Below are 21,822 nucleotides of genomic sequence, written 5' to 3'. Positions count from 1 at the left end.
CTGGTGCCCTCCTCTCAGCCTTCAATGTTGACCCTGGCAGCAGCCATGATTGATCCTTCGTACGCTCAACTGAAGAAACCTCACCACGAGTTTCATCATGCATGGGAGTCGAAGACAATAAATGAAGATCACATCATGTACGCAGCAATGGATGCCTACCTTTGCTTAAATATCTACAAGGGTTGGATGAAGAAGCAGAGCCCAGTGTCCGGTTCAAGCAAAGAAGCGTAGGCGAAGAGGAAGAGGAAGAGGGACAAGGATGAAGTCATGGACGTAGACTCAGACTCCGAGTAAGGTGGCAGTGTCGTCACTCAGCTGGTTCTACTGCAGTGTCAAGAGGACTAGTTGCTTAGTTTTATTTCAGGGATGTGTTGTGTAGAGCCCCCAGCGGAACTATGTTTATGTTCTTTCTCGTTATTTGAACTCTTTAGTACGCATAGTAGTACTAGTATGTCTTACTACTATTCATCTTGTAGTTGGTACTCCCTATGTTTTCTTTTAGTCCGCGTCTAAGTTTTTCTCGTTTTTCTCTTTTTAGTCTGCGCGCTAGCTTTTTACCCCTCGTTCTCCCAAAATTGCCCCTCATTTTTAGTTGTGCATGCGTATGCATTAATTACTTGGAAGAAAGAAGGCATGCGTGCAGTGGTCAAGCACCCTTGGCAGCATGCATGTGGGACATGGGGAACGAGGAGTGAGGAGGGTAGCCAATCAACCGAAATGCAATTACAGCTGTGCAACAATATCGGTCATGGAGATCAAGGCAGGTCACTGATACGTCCACTTTGCATCATGCTTTTATATCGATATTTATTGCATTATGGGCTGTTATTACACATTATGTCACAATACTTATGCCTATTCTCTCTTATTTTACAAGGTTTACATAGAGAGGGAGAATGCCGGCAGCTGGGATTCTGGGCTGGAAAAGGAGCAAATATTAGAGACCTATTCTGCACAGCTCCAAAAGTCCCGAAACTTCACGGAAGTCATTTTCAAAATATATAAAAATACTGAGCGCAAGAAGTTCCAGAGGGGGGCCACACCCTCGCCAAGAGGGTGGGGGGTGCGCCCTACCCCCCTGGGCGCGCCCCCTGCCTCATGGGCCCCCTGGTGGCCCTCCGATGCCCATCTTCTGCTATATGGAGTCTTTCATTGAGGAAAAAATCACAAGCAAGCTTTCGGGACGAGACTGAGCCGCCACGAGGCGGAACCTTGGCGGAACCAATCTAGGGCTCTGGCAGAGCTATTCTGCCGGGGAAACTTCCCTCCGGGAGGGGAAAATCATCGCCATCGTCATCACCAATAATCCTCTCATCGGGAGGGGGTCAATCTCCATCAACATCTTCACCAGCACCATCTCCTCTCAAACCCTAGTTCATCTCTTGTATCCAATTCTTGTCTCCAAGTCTGGGATTGGTACCTGTGGGTTGCTAGTAGTGTTAATTACTCCTTGTAGTTGATGCTAGTTGGTTTATTTGGTGGAAGATCATATGTTCAGATCCTATATGCATATTAATACTCCTATGATTATGAACATGAATATGCTTTGTGAGTAGTTACGTTTGTTCCTGAGGACATGGGAGAAGTCTTGTTATTAGTAGTCATGTGAATTTGGTATTCGTTCGATATTTTGATGAGATGTATGTTGTCTCTCCTCTAGTGGTGTTATGTGAACGTCGACTACATGACACTTCACCATTATTTGGGCCTAGAGGAAGGCATTGGGAAGTAATAAGTAGATGATGGGTTGCTAGAGTGACAGAAGCTTAAACCCTAGTTTATGCGTTGCTTCATAAGGGGCTGATTTGGATCCATATGTTTCATGCTATGGTTAGGTTTACCTTAATACTTTTGTTGTAGTTGCGGATGCTTGCAATAGAGGTTAATCATAAGTGGGATTCTTGTCCAAGTAAGGACAGCACCCAAGCACTGGTCCACCCACATATCAGATTATCAACGTACCGAACGCGAATTATATGATCGTGACGAAACCTAGCTTGACGATAATTCCCATGTGTCCTCGGGAGCGCTTTTCTCTATATAAGAATTTGTCTAGGCTTGTCCTTTGCTACAAAGAGGATTGGGACACCTTTCTGCACTTTATTTACTTTTGTTACTTGTTACTCGTTACAAATTATCTTATCACAAAACTACCTGTTACCTATAATTTCAGTGCTTGCAGAGAATACCTTGCTGAAAACCGCTTATCATTTCCTTCTGCTCCTCGTTGAGTTCGACACTCTTACTTATTGAAAGGACTATGATAGATCTCCTATACTTGTGGGTCATGAAGACTCTTTTCTGGCGCCGTTTCCGGGGAGTGAAGCACCATTGGTAGGTGGAATTTGGTAAGGAAAATTTTATATAGTGTGCTGAAATTTACTATCACTTGTTACTATGGAAAGTAATCCTCTGAGGGGCTTGTTCGGGGTATCTTCACCCCGACCAGTAGAGCATAGAGATGCTCCTCAACCTACTGAACCTACTGAAAATGAAAATGTCTGCTTTGAAATTCCTTCAGGTATGATAGAAAAACTGCTAGCTAATCTTTTTGCAGGAGATGGAACTTTACATCCTGATGAGCACCTGTAACATCCCAAAATTCTAATTTTTGGAATGTTATAATAAATAGATAGATTTGATTGACTGTTTGATTGATTGACTAAAAGTGAGTGAAATTCGAAACTTTTTGAAAGTTAAATGAGAGGGAATAAAAGGACTTTCCCAAACTTTCATTTTTGCATTTATGATCTCTGTGAGTTCAAATACTTTTCATCACAAAACCCTGGAGAGAAGATGACATGACTTCTTCCATTTTAAATAAATGAAAAGGGTTTGAAAAGATTTGAATTTCATTTGGAAAATATTTCCAATTCAGCAACTTTAAGCAACTCAATGATTTTCACGAGCGAAGATAAAATGACTTCTTCAAACCTATGAAATATGAGTTGGGAGTTTCAAAGAATTAAATTCAAAGTTCTTTTGAATTTATTTCCAATTTGGAGTTATTTGAGTTTTATTCAAATCATTTTTCTCCAAAAATAAAATATATGGAAAATATGGTAACATGATTCCCAACATCAGAAAATTAGAGAGAAATAAATTTGAATTCATTTTGGTATTTTAAAAATGATTTTTATTGGATTTTATTAGACCAGTAGCACTCTTTGATTTATCTAATTTTGTGAGGATTTTATTTGGCATTATAAAAATGTTCACGTTGTAGACAATCTTTTTCTGAAAATTTTGATATATTATATGCCTATAATATATATTGTATTTATCTCTTTTGTTTTATTTCTTTGTCTGTTTTTTAAAAAAAACAAAGGAAACCCTCCGTCGCTGACTGGGCCGGCTCAGGGCCCAGCCGACCGCGTCGCCAGCCCAGCCCGCCTGACCGCGCCGTCTCCTTCCTCGTGCAGGAGACCGGCCGCCGCACGCCTCTCGAGCGCCGGCCTCGGCGTTCGTGTCCGCCCCGGACTCCCCTTGCCCCTCCCGCAAGCCGTCCGCCGCCCCCGGCCCTTAAATAGCTCGGCCCCGGGCCCCCCTCTCCCTTCTCTCCCCTCACCAACCGCCGCCGCTGCCGAACTTTTGCCGCGCCGCCGCCACCCTCGTCGCTGCTGTCGAACCTCGCTGCCGCACCGCACCCCGCCGCCTCTCGCCTGGCGCCGCCGCCGCTGCCTGCCGCGCCATGCCGCATCCCGCCTGCTGCCGCGCCGGAGCCGCCGTCTCACCGGAGCCCCGCTGCCGCCGCCAACCGTCGTTGCCGGTCGTCAGTTTTATCGCCGAACCACCAAACCGACCAAACCGGTATAACCCCGGTCGGTTTCCTGGTTTTTTTGGGGTTTTGTTTCAAGAACATGGTTTAGTTTTTTTAGTTAGATCTATTCAAAGAACATTCTCTGTTTAGAACTAGTTAGCGAACGTTCGTTATTTAGCTTTTTCTTTTATTTTAGTTTTCTGTCCAGGGACTTATTGGTAGTATTTCTTTTACCGATTAGTCCCTGTACTTCAAACGATCATTACTTTTTACTCGTTAGTCCAAAACCAACGCTCACGTCTTTGTTATGATCTCCTCTATCCAGTAATCCAACTCAAACATGTTTTTGAAAAGTTTAAAATTTGAATTAGATCAGATTTGATTTCAAACTTTGTTTGATCATAACTTGAGTTTCATAGCTCCGTTTGAGTTGATTCTTTTTGCAAATCGAAGCTCTTGACCTAAACTTTTTGATAAGGCCAAATTCACATAATTTTGGTACTGTTAGAAATTGTTTTATGTTGCAAGAGTTATTTGCTTGGTTTTGATGTTTTCCGAATCGTCTTCTTCATTCTTTCTGATCTTTTGAGTGATTGCTCATGTGTGGTTACTATTGCTTGCTTACGATAGATTAACCGGAGTGTGACGAGTATAACTATCAAGAGTTATGAGTGTGAATCATCTTCATCAACATTGCAGGAAAGTTCACACTTTGATCATATCCCTTTTCATACCCAGTTTTTATGCATTAGTTTCACCCTCAAACATTGCATGAGTAGGATTGATAACATGTGGGTATCGGGAAGTAGTTGATGAGGTAGGAACCTATTGCCCTACATTCAAACCTTGGGAGTACTATTACGTTATGCCTATAGTGCCATGCTATGCTCGTAGATGTGGATTGGGTTTTGAGAGTATCCATGACAGTTGTGAGATTGTTAATTAATGGTTTACTTAAGGTGGCAACTTAAACACACATCTGGGTGGATTGAGGCACCTGGGTATTCCCGGATTGCCTGTCTAGGCACTGGGGTAGACCAGGATTGCCTGTTTTTTTATGGACCGCCACCCAGGCTCAAAGGGATCATGAGATTATTCATACTAGAAACTTCCGTGTGCAGCCACAAGCTATTATGGGCTCTAGCATAGTTGATTAAGTCGTGCGAACTCTTACAGGGTAGACTAGCAGATGTAGGGGAAAGTTGGTGTAATGGTCTATCCATCGTAAGGTGCTAGCGCTTCTAAAAGACTATGTCTCGGTCATCCGTTTCTCAAACACCATGTAGTGCGAGAAACCAAACGGAGGCGATCGAGTCTTGTGTGGAAAAGTGGGCAAACCTCTGTAGAGTGTACAAACTAATCATGATTAGCCATGTCCCCGGTTATGGACATCTTGAGTATCTAGTACCTGGATTATCATGTGAATCTCATCATCTTACTTTAAATTAAGTTTGTTGGGTTTAATGATGTTACTTAATTGGGATTGAGAAAGCTGTCAACCATTCTCAATGTTTAACAACCACCATGATAGTTAAATAAAATTTATTCCTTTGCAGTAGGGAAAAAATGGCTTTTCGCAAAAACCTTATAACCATAGAGCTTTTCCACCAGCCAAATATGCATGTAGTGATAGCTTTTATTCATCATTCTCTATGGTGTGAATTTGCCAGTACATTCAATGTACTGACCCTTTGTGGCTGCAACGTCTCATGTTGCAGGAATCTTACGACGAGTAAGTGATATGTTAGGGTTACTATTTCTACACTCAACTTTGTCGTTGGTGTTGATGGGAATCCACAACCTTGTTACTTCCACTATTTTGGATTGAGGTAATAGTATTTATGTTACTTTCACATGCGATTTACCTCTGTTATAAATCCTCGAGTACTGTGTGTGTCAGCATACCGATCCAGGGATGACACTTAAGCACAGAGACTTGATCCATTCGGGTCGGGTCGCTACAGCACCTAATATAAGTGGATGAAGTTTGTGGATTATTTAAGCTTGCAGGTATGCCCGGAGATGTTATCAAGAAGAAGGTATTCCCTTTATCTTTGGAGGGAGACGCATTGACATGGTATAGGCTATGTGATGATATGGGATCATGGAACTACAAACGATTGAAATTGGAATTTCATCAGAAGTTTTATCCTATGCATCTTGTTCATCGTGATCGTAATTATATATATAATTTTTGGCCTCGCAAAGGAGAAAGCACCGCTCAAGCTTGGGGGAGGCTTAAGTCAATGCTATATTCATGCCCCAATCACGAGCTTTCAAGAGAAATGATTATTCAAAAAATTTATGCTCGGCTTTCTGATAACAACCGCACCATGCTTGATACTTCTTGTGCTGGCTCATTTATGATGAAGACTATTGAATTCAAATGGGACTTATTGGAAAGAATTAAACGCAACTCTGAAGATTGGGATCTCGACGAAGGTAAGGAGTCAGGTATGACACCTAAGTTTTACTGTGTTAAATCTTTTATGGATACCGACGTTTTCCGTAAATTTAGCACTAAATATGGACTTGACTCTGAAATAGTAGCTTCTTTCTGTGAATCTTTTGCTACTCATATTGATCTCCCTAAAGAGAAGTGGTTTAAATATCATCCTCCCATAGAAGTAAAAGTAGCTGCACCTATTAAAGTTGAAGAAAAGACTATCACTTATAATGATTCTATTGTTCCTACTGGTTATGTTGAGAAACCACCTTTTCCTGTTAGGATAAAAGATCATGCTAAAGCTTCAACTGTGGTTCATAAAAGCAATATTAGAACCTATACACCTCCTAAGCAAGTTAAAGCTGAACCTAATATTGCTATTGTTAAGGATCTCTTGGCTGATAATATTGATGGGCATGTTATTTATTTCTGTGATGAAACTGCTAGAATTGCTAAACCTTGTGCTAAAGATAAACATAGACCTGTGGTAGGCATGCCTGTTATTTCTGTTAAAATAGGAGTTCATTGTTATCATGGCTTGTGTGATATGGGTGCTAGTGCTAGTGCAATACGTATCGACTTGTACAACGAGATTATGCATGATATTGCACCTGCTGAGTTAGAAGATATTGATGTCACAATCAAACTTGCCAATAGAGATACTATTTCACCAATTGGGATTGTTAGAGATGTTGAAGTCTTGTGTGGGAAAACTAAATATCCTGCTGATTTTCTTATTCTTGGTTCCCCACAAGATAGCTTTTGTCCCATTATATTTGGTAGACCCTTCTTAAACACTATTAATGCTAGGATAGACTGCAAAAAGGATGTTATTACTATTGGTTTAGGTGATATGTCTCATGATTTCAACTTTTCTAAATTTCGTAGACAACACCGTGAAGAAGAATTGCCTAGTAAAGATGAAATTATTGGTATTTCTTCTATTGCCGTACCTCCTAGTGATCCTTTAGAACAATATTTGCTAGACCATGAAAATTATATGTATATTAATGAAAGAAGGGAAATAGATGAAGTGTTCTTTAAACAGGGACCTATTATGAAACACAACTTGCCTGTTGAAATCTTAGGGGATCCTCCTCCACCCAAGGGTGATCCCGTGTTTGAGCTTAAACCATTGCCTAATACTCTTAAATATGCTTATCTTGATGAAAAGAAGATATATCCTATTATTATTAGTGCTAACCTTTCAGAGAAGGAGGAAGAAAAATTATTGAAAACTCTGAAGAAGCACCGTGCTACTATTGGATATACTCTTGATGATCTTAAGGGCATTAGTCCCACTCTATGTCAACACAAAATAAATTTGGAAAAAGATGCCAAACCAGTTAGTGATCACAAACGATGACTGAATCCTAAGATGAAAGAAGTGGTAAGAAAAGAAATACTAAAGCTCCTTGAGGAAGGTATAATTTATCCCATTGCTGATAGTTAGTGGGTAAGTCCTGTCCATTGTGTTCCTAAGAAGGGAGGTATTACTGTCGTTCCTAATGATAAAGATGAATTGATTCCACAAAGAATTATTACAGGTTATAGGATGGTAATTGATTTCCGCAAATTAAATAAGGCTACTAAAAAAGATCATTACCCCTTACCTTTCATTGATCAAATGCTAGAAAGATTATCCAAACATACACATTTTTGCTTTCTAAATGGTTATTTTGGTTTCTCTCAAATACCTGTATCAGTTGATGATCAATCTGAGACCACTTTTACTTGCCCTTTCGGTACTTTTGCTTATAGACGTATGCCTTTTGGTTTATGTAATGCACCTGCTACCTTTCAAAGATATGTGAGGTATTCATGGATGATTTCTCCATTTATGGATCCTCTTTTGATGATTGCTTAAGCAACCTTGATCGAGTTTTGCAGAGATGTGAAGAAACTAACCTTGTCTTGAATTGAGAGAAATGCCACTTTATGGTTAATGAAGGTATTGTCTTGGGGCACAAAATTTCTGAAAGAGGCATTGAAGTTGATACAGCTAAAGTTGATTCTATTGAAAAGATGTCGTGTCCCAAGGACATCAAAGGTATAAGAAGTTTCCTTAGTCATGCTGGTTTTTATAGGAGGTTCATTAAGGACTTATCAAAAATTTCTCGGCCTCTGACTAATTTATTACAAAAAGATATACCATTCGTCTTTGATGATGATTGTGTAGAAGCCTTTGAAGTACTTAAGAAAGCATTAATCTCTGCACCTATTGTTCAGCCACCTGATTGGAATTTACCTTTTGAAATTATGTGTGATGCTAGTGATTATGCTGTAGGTGTTGTTCTAGGGCAAAGAGTTGATAAGAAATTAAATGTTATTCAATATGCTAGTAAAACTCTAGACAGTGCCCAGAGAAATTATGCCACTACTAAAAAGGAAATCTTAGCAGTTGTATTTGCTTGTGATAAGTTCAGACCTTATATTGTTGATTCTAAAGTAACTATTCACACTGATCATGCTGCTATTAAATATCTTATGGAAAATAAATATGCTAAACCTAGACTTATTAGATGGGTTCTCTTGCTACAAGAATTTGATTTGCATATTATTGATAGAAAGGGAGCTGAGAACCCCATTGCAGACAACTTGTCTAGGTTAGAAATGTTCTTGATGACCCACTACCTATTGATGATAGCTTTCCTAATCACCTAGTTTCACATACCAGCAAAAGAAAAAGGTTTTCTATGATTTAAGACATTACTTCTGGGATGATCCACATCTTTGTAAAGAAGGATTAGATGGTGTTATTAGACGTTGTGTACCTGAGCATGAACAGGAACATATCCTATGCAAGTGTCACTCTGAGGCTTATGGAGGACACCATGCTGGACATAGAACTGCACATAAGGTATTGCAATCCGGTTTTTATTGGCCTACTCTCTTCAAGGATGCCCGTAAGTTTGTCTTATCTTGTGATGAATGTCAAAGAATTGGTAATATTAGTAGACGTCAAGAAATGCCTATGAATTATTCACTTGTTATTGAACCATTTGATGTTTGGGGCTTTGATTATATGGGACCTTTTCCTGCCTCTAATGGATATACACATATTTTAGTTGATGTTGATTACGTTACTAAGTGGGTAGAAGCTATTCCAAATAGTAGTGCTGATCATAACACCTCTATTAAGATGCTTAAAGAAGTTATTTTTCCGAGGTTTGGAGTCCCTAGATATCTAATGACTGATGGTGGTTCACATTTTATTCATGGTGCTTTCCGTAAAATGCTTGCTAAGTATGATGTTAATCATAGAATTGCATCTCCTTATCACCCACAATCTAGTGGTCAAATAGAATTGAGTAATAGAGAACTCAAATTAATTTTGCAAAAGACTGTTAATAGATCTAGAAAGAATTGGTCCAAGAAACTTGATGATGCATTATGGGCCTATAGAACTGCATATAAAAATCCTATGGGTATGTCTCCGTATAAAATGGTTTATGGAAAAGCATGTCACAACTAGAACATAAGGCTTATTGGGATATTAAAGAGCTCAATTATGATTTCAAACTTGCCGGTGAGAAAAGGTTATTTGACATTAGCTCACTTGATGAATGGAGAACCCAAGCCTATGAGAATGCCAAATTGTTTAAAGAAAAGGTTAAAAGATGGCATGACAAAAGGATACAAAAGCGTGAGTTTAATATAGGTGATTATGTATTGCTATACAACTCTCGTTTAAGATTTTTTGCAGGAAAGCTTCTCCCTAAATGGGAAGGTCCTTACGTTATCGAGGAGGTCTATCATTCCGGTGCCATAAGAATCAAAAACTTCGAAGGCACAAACCCGAAGGTGGTGAACGGTCAAAGAATCAAACATTATATCTCAGGTAATCCTATAAATGTTGAAACCAATGCTATTGAAATCGTAACCCCGGAGGAATACATAAGGGACACTTTCCGGAATTTTTCAGACTCCGAAAAGGAATAGGTATGTGGTACAGTAAGTAAAACTGACTCCAAAGCAGTTCTAATGGAAATTTTTCTCTGTTTTGGAATATTTAGAAAAATAGAAAAATAAGAAGCAGTCCGGGAAGGACACGAAGGCTCCATGAGGGTGGAGGGCGTGCCCTACCCCCTAGGCACGCCCCCTGCCTCGTGGGCACCTCGTGTGCTCTCCGGACTCCGTTTTCTTGCACGATAATCTCCCGAAGGTTTTTACTCCTGTATCACGCAAAAATCTCCTATTCTTATTTCGATCTATTTTCTGCCAGGGTTGTCAAAGCCAAGCATCATGTCATCTCCCTCCAACTCCAACAATGAGGGCAATGATGCTTGGCTAATGAAGACAGAGCTGAAGAGATAAGAACCCATGGAGATCAACAAGGTGTAACGCCCTCGATGCGGCTATATCTCCCACGTGTCGAAGCACGACTTAGAGGCATAACCGCATTGAAAGCAATGTCGCAGGTGAGGTAATCTTCACACAACCCATGTAATACATAAGGGAAAGAGATACATAGTTGTCTTACAATCGCCAATTCACACAATACATGAATAAAACATTACATCAACCAGATACAATCAAGGTCCGACTACGGAACCAAAATGAAAGAAGACTACCCCAAATGCTACACAGATCCCCGATCGACCCCAACTGGGCTCCACTACTGATCAACTAGAACGAAACAACACAAAGGACAAGATCTTCATCGAGCTCCTCCTTGAGCTTGGTTGCGTCACCTGCAGGTATCATCGGCACCTGCAAACTGGTTTTTGGAAGTATCTGTGAGTCACGGGGACTCGGCAATCTTACACCCTCGCGATTAAGACTATTTAAGCTTATGGATAAGGTAAAGGTATGAGGTGGAGCTGCAGCAAGCGACTAGCATATATGGTGGCTAACATACGCAAATGAGAGCGAGAAGAGAAAGCAAAGCGCGTTCGAGAAAGTATGATCAAGAAGTGATCCTAAAACAACCTACGTCAAGCATAACTCCAACACCGTGTTCACTTCCCGGACTCCACCGGAAAGAGACCACCACGGTTACACACGCGATTGATGCATTTTAATTGAGTTAAGGTTCAAGTTATCTACAACCGGACATTAACAAATTCCCATCTGCCCATAACCACGGGCACAACTTTCGAAAGTTCAAATACCTGCAGGGGTGTCCCAACTTAGCCCATGACAAGCTCTCATGGTCAACGAAGGAATAGACCTCCTCCCGAGACATTCCGATCAGACTCAGTATCCCGGTTCTACAAGACATCCTCGACAATGGTAAAACAAGTCCAGCAAAGCCGCCCGATGTGCCGACATCCTGATGGGAGCTGCACATATCTCGTTGTCAGGGCAACACCGGATAGGTCAAGCTACGAGTAAAACCAGCCCTCAAGTTTCCCCGAGGTGGCCCCACAGGCTGCCCATTTTGGACCAACACTTAGACAAGCACTGGCCCGGGGGGGGGTTAAAATAAAGATGACCCTTGGGCTGGCCTAACCCAAGGGAAAAAGAGGCTAGGTGGCGAATGGTAAAACCAAGGTTGGGCCTTGCTGGAGGAGATTTATTCAAAGCGAACTGTCAAGGGGTTCCCATTATAACCCAACCGCGTAAGGAACGCAAAATCCGGGAACATAACACCGATATGACGGAAACTAGGGCGGCAAGAGTGGAACAAAACACCAGGCATAAGGCCGAGCCTTCCAACCTTTACCAAGTATATAGATGCATTAATTACATAAGATATATTGTGATATCCCAACAAGTAAACATGTTCCAACAAGGAACAACATCTCCATGTTCCAACAAGGAACAAACTTCAATCTTCACCTGCAACTAACAACGCTATAAGAGGGGCTGAGCAAAGCGGTAACATAGCCAAACAACGGTTTGCTAGGACAAGGTGGGTTAGAGGCTTGGTTCAAACAATATGGGAGGCATGATAAGCAAGTGGTAGGTATCGCAGCATAGGCATAGCAAAAGAGCGAGCAACTAAGCAAGCAAAGATAGAAGTGATTTCGAGGGTATGGTCATCTTGCCTGAAATCCCGCAAGGAAGAAGAACGAGTCCATGAAGAAGACAAACGGACGAAGTCGAACGGATCCTCACAAACGCGACGTTACCGGAACCAACCCGAAGAAGCACACCGGAAAGAAGCAAACAATCATGGTAAACAACCACCACATAAACATGGCATGATGCACAACCAAGTATGATGCATGTCCGGTTTAATGAAGCATGGCATGGCAAAATGCACAAACAATCCTACAAATTAAGTGGAGCTCAACATGCAACTCCGTTGCATATTGACGAAACACCACAACAAGTTATTTAGTTCGATCTCGTTTATGTACCCAACAAGATTAAATGTTGTTAGCATGGCAAGAGGGTGAAGCAAAGATGACTACCTAACTAGGCAAGTTTAAAAGAGGCCGGAAATAACAAACAACAATTTCGGTAAATCCCCATATGCATTTACCAATTTGGTGCAACAACAATTTTAAACATTTTAAATGTTGTTATCATGATGCGGATGACAAGTGCAAGTTTATGGAAGTTTTAAGGCAATGTTGACATGAGCATTATGAAGCATTAGTCATCGTGGCGGAAACGAAAGGGGTGCCACGGCAACGAATCATAAAATGGTGCCACGGCAACATATCGGTTCCGGTAGCTCATGGATATACCGATGAAAAGAACAAGTGTGCGGATGTGTGGAACGAATTAGAGATGGTGGGGTGATCCCGGTTACCGGGTGTCCCATGAGACGACGGCATGACAACGGGGAACATGCAAGACACATGTTGGGCACGGTGCAAACGCAAGCATTTCATGCAACACAAGCAAACATTCTTGGACGATCGTCTCGGGGTTATACCTTCGAAGTGTGCAAACGGGACGGTTCTCGTTCGGTACCAAGTAGAGGAAGTAGATGTTCTCGAGACGTTCGTAGTAGAAGTAGGGGTACATGACGACGGTAGAGGTACTCGTGATCTTGGCGGCGGTAGTCGTTCACGTTCTTAGTTGCACAATTTCCCGTAGATGTTCGGGGTCACGACGAGGGACTTGACGTTCACGGAGGCTTTGAGGGTCTACGGTAGTTGTTCTCGTATCATCGTGGAAGTAGTCGTACTCGACGATGGTGGTACTTGGCGTTTCGTTCGGTACTCGTTCGGACATCCAAGGTCTTGTCGGTGGTGTACTTGGCAGTCTCGTTCCGTGGGTCTTGCCGGTCTCGGTAACGTGGTTGTACAATAGCATCATCGAACTTGTCGAACCCGAACTCTTCGGAGGGCGTCGTGGTACTTAACGAATCCGTGTAGTCATGCACATTCCAACATCACACTTGGAGGGACACCGACGGCGTGGTACTTGACGAATCCGGATACGGTCTTAGAGCCACGGTCTTAGCATCAACAGAAAGCGGAGACGCACGAAGGGCGAATTAGTACGCTGCTGCTGCACGCCGGGCCGGCAGGAGGAGGCGCTCGGGAGCCTGACACGCCTGGACCGATGCTGCTACAACCTCGGGCTGCTGGAGCGCTTCGGAGCTGCTTCTTGCAGATCCCAAGGATGATGAGCAGGTGCAGGCAGAGGAGGACGGTGCTGGCGACGCTGGCCTTGACGACGCCAAGGATTCCCTAGACGGCATCCGGCGAGGCTAGAAGATGGCATCCGCGGGGGTTTCACAGAGGCGAGGTGGAAGGAGGAGCCCGGGCGGCGGCGAGGATGGCCGGAGGCAAGGATGCAACAGTGACGCGACGAGGTACAGTGGCGGCGGAGCTGGGCTTCGTCCTCCTTGTTCCCCTGCTCGAAACAGGAGCAGGCGCCGGTGGGACCTGAGTGGCCAAACATGGCGGTCTCCTGCCTCGAGGTCGCGGTTGGCGGCGCCGATCCTCGAACGACGAGTTGCAGGTGAAGGAGCATGGGGTGGCAACTCCATGGACTTGGCGAGGCGGCGGGGAATCGATTCGTTCCGGCCAAAGTTGAGGCGGAGGAGCAGCGGGGCGATGGAGAGGGCACTGCAATGGAGGCGAGCGGAATCGAGGGGAAGAGAGAAGACGAGCGAGAGTTGGCAGATCGAGCGGGAGATGGATCGGGTAGCGCTCGGTCTAGCGGCCCTGGGAAGGAATCGAGGGAGAGGGAGAGGGAGCGGGAGAAGGATCCAGCTAGGGTTAGTTGTAGGTAGGGGCTGGGCCTTAGAGGCCAGCGCTGGAGTGGGCCTAGGGAGACCCAAGTGGGCTGCGGCTCGCTTGAGGTGCAACTGGGCCTAAATGGCCTGTTGGGCGCCCTCTCTCCCACTCAAAAGAGAAAAAAACAGAGATAAGGAAGAAAACAAAGAGAGGATAGGGGACGAAGTTGGAAGCGCGGATAGTTTTCCCGGACTCACAAAAATATGTTAGGACCAAGAAAATTAGGAAAGACCAAGATTGAAAGAATAAATTCAAATGTATTTGAATTTAATTCAACTCGTTTGAAAGGAGTAGGGATCCGAAGTTTCCAAAAATGTTGAACATTTAGGAAGAGCCTCGAGGTCGATAAAAGAAAAAGAGGACAAGTCGGAGACCAAGAATTGAAATAACCAAGGCTTTGGGATTTATTTGCAAGTGTGTCAACGTTAATTCCAAAAGAATGGAATATTTAATAATAGCTCCATAATTATTAGGAGGATATGTTATATAGAGAAATCACCAGGTGAACTCCCTCGGTTTAAATGGACTAAAAATCCATATGATTTATTTATTTTATTTGAGATGCAAAGGTTAAAGACATGATGACATGATGCAAATGCACATGATGCAAAGATGAAATGCAGCGGACCAAACAAAACACACGACGAAACCCGGAAACCCTGGAAGGCAACTGAAGCTCCGGTCTTGGGGTGTTACAACACTCCACCACTACGAGAGGATCTCGTCCCGAGATCTAGAATGGCACCGGAGGGAAAACGGAAGAGAAAGAGAAGAGGTAGGACTAAGTTGCTTCTTTGAGAAACGAGTGAAACCAAAGAACCTTGAAAAGGTTAAGCCATTCGAGAAAAGAATGCAATGGAGATGAACAAAGTTGAAAACACTCCGTTAGAAAAGAGGAACAAGGAATAACAAATTCGAGCAGCACTCCGGTTGAGAAGTGATACAAGACTTGATAAGATGAAAAGAACTGAGCAGAGGGCACAACTCTCCGGTTAAATGGATACGCAAGGAAAAGAATATGAACTTGGAAAAATGAGTTGATGGGACGAAGACAACAACATCACAATGCCTCCGGAAGAAAATAATAGAAGATAGATCATTGGAATAAAAGAATTGAGAAGAAAATGCCACTTCTACCACAACAATTGAGCTTGAAAAGGCATCCTTAGGAGAGGGGTTGAACGGAGTTGTTGGGAAAACCAACAACGAAAAGAATAAACTTGTCATGGCCTTATGGAGAACTTCTCAACTTCTTGAGGTGAAATACTGCCACTAACGAAACAAGATTGGATTGATATGAACAAGAAGACGAGAAACTTATTTCACCGGGAGGATAAATGAAGAACTTGGGTCATTTATAAGCACCATAAATAGCAACAATCCTTAGGGAAGGCTTTAGGTGAAACATAACCCAAGATAATTCCAACGAAAAGGTTAATGAATTTAAAATACCGCATTCTTGATAGCTTGAGAAACATGAAGCACGAACGAAAATTATCAAGAATGACATAATACCACCTCCAATGGTACGAAAGAAAGAATTGCACTCCGGATTACAAGAAGAAGAATGCTTGAGCTCCTTAAAAGAATCTCGATGAAAACTTCGAGAAGGAAATAAATCCTTGATGAACCATCATGTAGAACCTCCATGAAGAACTCCGTTAAACAAAAGAATAATCAAACGGAAAGAAAGAGAAGTTGAAAACACAAGGTGAAACCTTGTAATGATTAGATGGATCTTCATGACGATATAATTGAGAGAGCTAGGAACTCCGGGAAAAGAAAAGATGAAACAAATGAAACCGAGAATTTGATGAGCCTCCGGAATAAGGAGTTAATCACTTGGATGAAAACAAGAATAAGAATTACATTATGCTTATCCTTTACCAATTTAAATTGATGACAAACAATGGATTTGGCACACTATTTATTCTCGTAGAAAGGATTAAGAGAGATATAGCGCAAACTTGAGAAGGTATTGAACGAACCACCGGAAGGGTTGAAACAACGAATAAATTGATATGGTGACCAAGGAAGAGAACTCTTGAACGGACCACCATAAGAATTGAAAAATGAACGAAGTAAAGGTATGAATCACCGGGAAGAATTATAAAAAGAATGAAGATACTTGAGAGGATTTAGATACAAGGGAACGAAGAGATCATGCTCTGATTAAAGAATATTGAATGATGCACCGGTGAGATTTGGTGAATGCTAGCTGAAAGCTGACATGAATAATTTGAGATGATGGGCTCCGGAGAAACAAACTGAGAAGACTCTTGAATTTCTCCGGATGGGTGAAAAGAATTCTCACAATCAAAAAACAACTATGAGAGGATGGCAACAAGCTAGAATCACGAATCTTGAAGAGAATGGAGCAAGATATGGAGGAGAAACTCTTCTTCGGTCTTCAAAAGTTGGAAAAGACGATGAGTAACACCACCGTGAATTGTTGAGACACTCCGGAATAAAGAAGAATAGAAAAGTTGAACCAATGATGAAAACAATTTGGAAGATCTTGGAGAAAGACATTTGACTGATGATAAATCATTCTTACGTCAAACTTCGAAAAGAAATTTGAGGATAGCTCCGGGAAAATAAGAAGAGTCAGGTAAGATCCTGGGAAAAGACCTGTGGGTTAGGGCCCACTCAAAAGAAACACCGTTGAAATGATTTAAAAGAGAGGTTGCACCGGTTGAATTAAATGGCTTGAATTAAGTGACATCCTCGAAAGATCTTGAACGAAAGCAGAGTGGAAACAGGAATCTTCTGAGACATCTTCGGCACTCCGAAATAAATGAATAGCGAGGAGTAGATGATTAAGAGGTGCACCGGTATGAGAAGGTATTGAAATGAGGAAAAGATATGATCAACAAAGCTTGACTTGAAACCACCGGAGAAGAAAAACGAGTGAAAAGTGACGAACTTGAAACTCCGTTAGAATCTTCATGAGAATCACCGGGTAAGAACATTAAAGGAAAAGAATGGAGATACTTCTCATCAATAAGATGGATACTTGATCAAGAATTCTGATTCCTTGAAGAAAACAAAGGTGGGAGGGTGGGAAAACACCGTTGAGAACGAAACGAACACCGTTGAGAAGAAATGATAATTGATCTTGCTGATGTTGAAATGATTGGATCCACTTGAAGAGAGACACACCGGTTGAAAAAGGATTTACATGACAATCTCGATTATCAAGAAAGATTAGTATTCACATCGGAGTATGAGAACACCATTTAGGAAAGGTATGGAATCAACTCTTGACTTCGAAGCAACTCGAATACCACAACTCAAAACAAAAACAAAGGATTGGCTTGCGGAATAAGCCGGAACAAACATATGATAGAGATTTCGTCCGAAGTTTTCGTGGTGGGGCCTACACGGGCTCGATCATACAGCACCATCATGTACAAGGCAGTGCACATGACATACGAAGCGTCCCCGAGTCGGCATAGCCAAGGACTCTTTAAGACAGAACGAGACCACTGTAAAACCAACCGTGGATAGGCGGACCACTAGACGTCGAACCCCAATTTCATATCATACATCTGTTGGAAAGATATCCTAAGAACTACTTGATTTCCCACTTATAAACTCCCGAAATTTTCCGGTTATGCAATCGGGTGTTGGGGATACAGGGGAAGCATAATATCTCACCCAAAACTAGCAAATCCTACATCCAGCTGTATCCATCCTTCAACACATAACCAAGAAACCTTCGGAAATCGTCTACCTCAACCTTCGAAAAGCATCCGTTATATGAGTGATGGCAATACTCCCGAACTCCCGCCCCAGTACTGGGTGGCGTTGAGGTTATCCCACCAACGAACTGCATAAAAGAGATTTTCGATGTTGGCGTACTAAACTCAGGTATTCCAGAACTGCAACGATAAAATTGTGACGACAACACCTCGGAGCTCAACTCCCTAGGACACTGGCACCAAACCCCTGACAGGAGGCACCAAGACAATGTTCTCGTCACAAAACCATCAGAACAATTCCAAGATACCCGCGTGATCCTAAATTTTTTTAGTGAAATTTGAGAAGAGAAGAGTCAAAACTCTACGTCAGGATGCCTTACCAGAGCGATGAGGAGACTGGGAAGTAAAAAGAATTCCTAAACTCTCCGATATATAATTCCTAAATGAGTCAAAACATTTTTTTAGACTCAACAACGGCTGCTAAAAACGATCAAGCAATGGGGGCTCCTATGGTCAGGGAAGGCTCTGATACCAACTTGTAACGCCCTCAATGCGGCTATATCTCCCACGTGTCGAAGCACGACTTAGAGGCATAACCGCATTGAAAGCAATGTCGGAAGTGAGGTAATCTTCACACAACCCATGTAATACATAAGGGAAAGAGATACATAGTTGGATTACAATCGCCACTTCACACAATACATGAATAAAGCATTACATCAACCAGATACAATCAAGGTCCGACTACGGACCAAAATGAAAGAAGACTTCCCCAAATGCTACACAGATCCCCGATCGACCCCAACTGGGCTCCACTACTGATCAACTAGAACGAAACAACACAAAGGACAAGATCTTCATCGAGCTCCTCCTTGAGCTTGGTTGCGTCACCTGCACGTATCATCGGCACCTGCAAACTGGTTTTTGGAAGTATCTGTGAGTCACGGGGACTCAGCAATCTTACACCCTCGCGATCAAGACTATTTAAGCTTATGGATAAGGTAAAGGTATGAGGTGGAGCTGCAGCAAGCGACTAGCATATATGGTGGCTAACATACGCAAATGAGAGCGAGAAGAGAAAGCAAAGCACGTTCGAGAAAGTATGATCAAGAAGTGATCCTAAAACAACCTACGTCAAGCATAACTCCAACACCGTGTTCACTTCCTGGACTCCGCCGGAAAGAGACCACCACGGTTACACACGCGATTGATGCATTTTAATTGAGTTAAGGTTCACGTTATCTACAACCGGACATTAACAAATTCCCATCTGCCCATAACCACGGGCACGGCTTTCGAAAGTTCAAATCCCTGCAGGGGTGTCCCAACTTAGCCCATGACAAGCTCTCATGGTCAACGAAGGAATAGACCTCCTCCCGAGACATTCCGATCGGACTCGGTATCCCTGTTCTACAAGACATCCTCGACAATGGTAAAACAAGTCCAGCAAAGCCGCCCGATGTGCCGACATCCTGATGGGAGCTGCACATATCTCGTTGTCAGGGCAACACCGGATAGGTCAAGCTACGAGTAAAACCAGCCCTCAAGTTTCCCCGAGGTGGCCCCGCAGGCTGCCCATTTCGGACCAACACTTAGACAAGCACTGGCCCGGGGGGGGGGGTTAAAATAAAGATGACCCTTGGGCTGGCCTAACCCAAGGGAAAAAGAGGCTAGGTGGCGAATGGTAAAACCAAGGTTGGGTCTTGCTGGAGGAGATTTATTCAAAGCGAACTGTCAAGGGGTTCCCATTATAACCCAACCGCGTAAGGAACGCAAAATCCGGGAACATAACACCGATATGACGGAAACTAGGGCGGCAAGAGTGGAACAAAACACCAGGCATAAGGCCGAGCCTTCTACCCTTTACTAAGTATATATATGCATTAATTACATAAGATATATTGTGATATCCCAACAAGTAAACATGTTCCAACAAGGAACAACATCTCCATGTTCCAACAAGGAACAAACTTCAATCTTCACCTGCAACTAACAACGCTATAAGAGGGGCTGAGCAAAGCGGTAACATAGCCAAACAATGATTTGCTAGGACAAGGTGGGTTAGAGGCTTGGTTCAAACAATATGGGAGGCATGATAAGCAAGTGGTAGGTATCGCAACATAGGCATAGCAAAAGAGCGAGCAACTAAGCAAGCAAAGATAGAAGTGATTTCGAGGGTATGGTCATCTTGCCTGAAATCCCGCAAGGAAGAAGAACGAGTCCATGAAGAATACAAACGGACGAAGTCGAACGGATCCTCACAAACGCGACGTTACCGGAACCAACCCGAAGAAGCACACCGGAAAGAAGCAAACAATCATGGTAAACAACCACCACATAAACATGGCATGATGCACAACCAAGTATGATGCATGTCTGGTTTAATGAAGCATGGCATGGCAAAATGCACAAACAATCCTACAAATTAAGTGGAGCTTAACATGCAACTCCGTTGCATATTGACGAAACACCACAACAAGTTATTTAGTTCGATCTCGTTTATGTACCCAACAAGATTAAATGTTGTTAGCATGGCAAGAGGGTGAAGCAAAGATGACTACCTAACTAGGCAAGTTTAAAAGAGGCCGGAAATAACAAACAACAATTCCGGTAAATCCCCATATGCATTTAGCAATTTGGTGCAACAACAATTTTAAACATTTTAAATGTTGTTATCATGATGCGGATTACAAGTGCAAGTTTATGGAAGTTTTAAGGCAATGTTGGCATGAGCATTATGAAGCATTAGTCATCGTGGCGGAAACGAAAGGGGTGCCACGACAACGAATCCGAAAATGGTGCCACGGTAACATGTCGGTTCCGGTAGCTCATGGATATACCGGTGAAAAGAACAAGTGTGCGGATGTGTGGAACGAATTAGAGATGATGGGGTGATCCCGGTTACCGGGTGTCCCATGAGACGACGGCATGACAACGGGGAACATGCAAGACACATGTCGGGCATGGTGCAAACGCAAGCATTTCATGCAACACAAGCAAACATTCTCGGACGATCGTCTCGGGGTTATACCTTCGAAGTGTGCAAACGGGACGGTTCTCGTTCGGTACCAAGTAGAGGAAGTAGACGTTCTCGGGACGTTCGTAGTAGAAGTAGGGGTACATGACGACGGTAGAGGTACTCGTGATCTTGGCGGCGGTAGTCATTCACGTTCTTAGTTGCACAATTTCCCGTAGATGTTCGGGGTCACGACGAGGGACTTGACGTCCACGGAGGCTTCGAGGGTCGATGGTAGTTGTTCTGATATCATCGTGGAACTAGTCGTACTCGACGATGGTGGTACTTGGCGTTTCATTCGGTACTCGTTCGGACATCCAAGGTCTTGTCGGTGGTGTACTTGGCGGTCTCGTTCCGTGGGTCTTGCCGGTCTCGGTAACGTGGTTGTACAATAGCATCATCGAACTTGTCGAACCCGAACTCTTCGGAGGGTGTCGTGGTACTTAGCGAATCCGTGTAGTCATGCACATTCCAACATCACACTTGGAGGGACACCGACGGCGTGGTACTTGACGAATCCAGATACGGTTTTAGAGCCACGGTCTTAGCATCAACAGAAAGCGGAGACGCACGAAGGGTGAAGTAGTACGCTACTGCTGCACGCCGGGCCGGCAGGAAGAGGCGCTCGGGAGCCCGACACGCCTGGACCAATGCTGCTACAACCTCGGGCTGCTGGAGCGCTTCGGAGCTGCTTCTTGCAGATCCCAAGGATGACGAGCAGGTGCAGGCAGAGGAGGACGGTGCCGGTG

Source organism: Triticum dicoccoides, chromosome 2A (genome assembly GCF_002162155.2).
Source record: "Triticum dicoccoides isolate Atlit2015 ecotype Zavitan chromosome 2A, WEW_v2.0, whole genome shotgun sequence".
Taxonomy (NCBI): Eukaryota; Viridiplantae; Streptophyta; class Magnoliopsida; order Poales; family Poaceae; genus Triticum; species Triticum dicoccoides.
Note: the sequence above shows the minus strand (reverse complement) of the source record.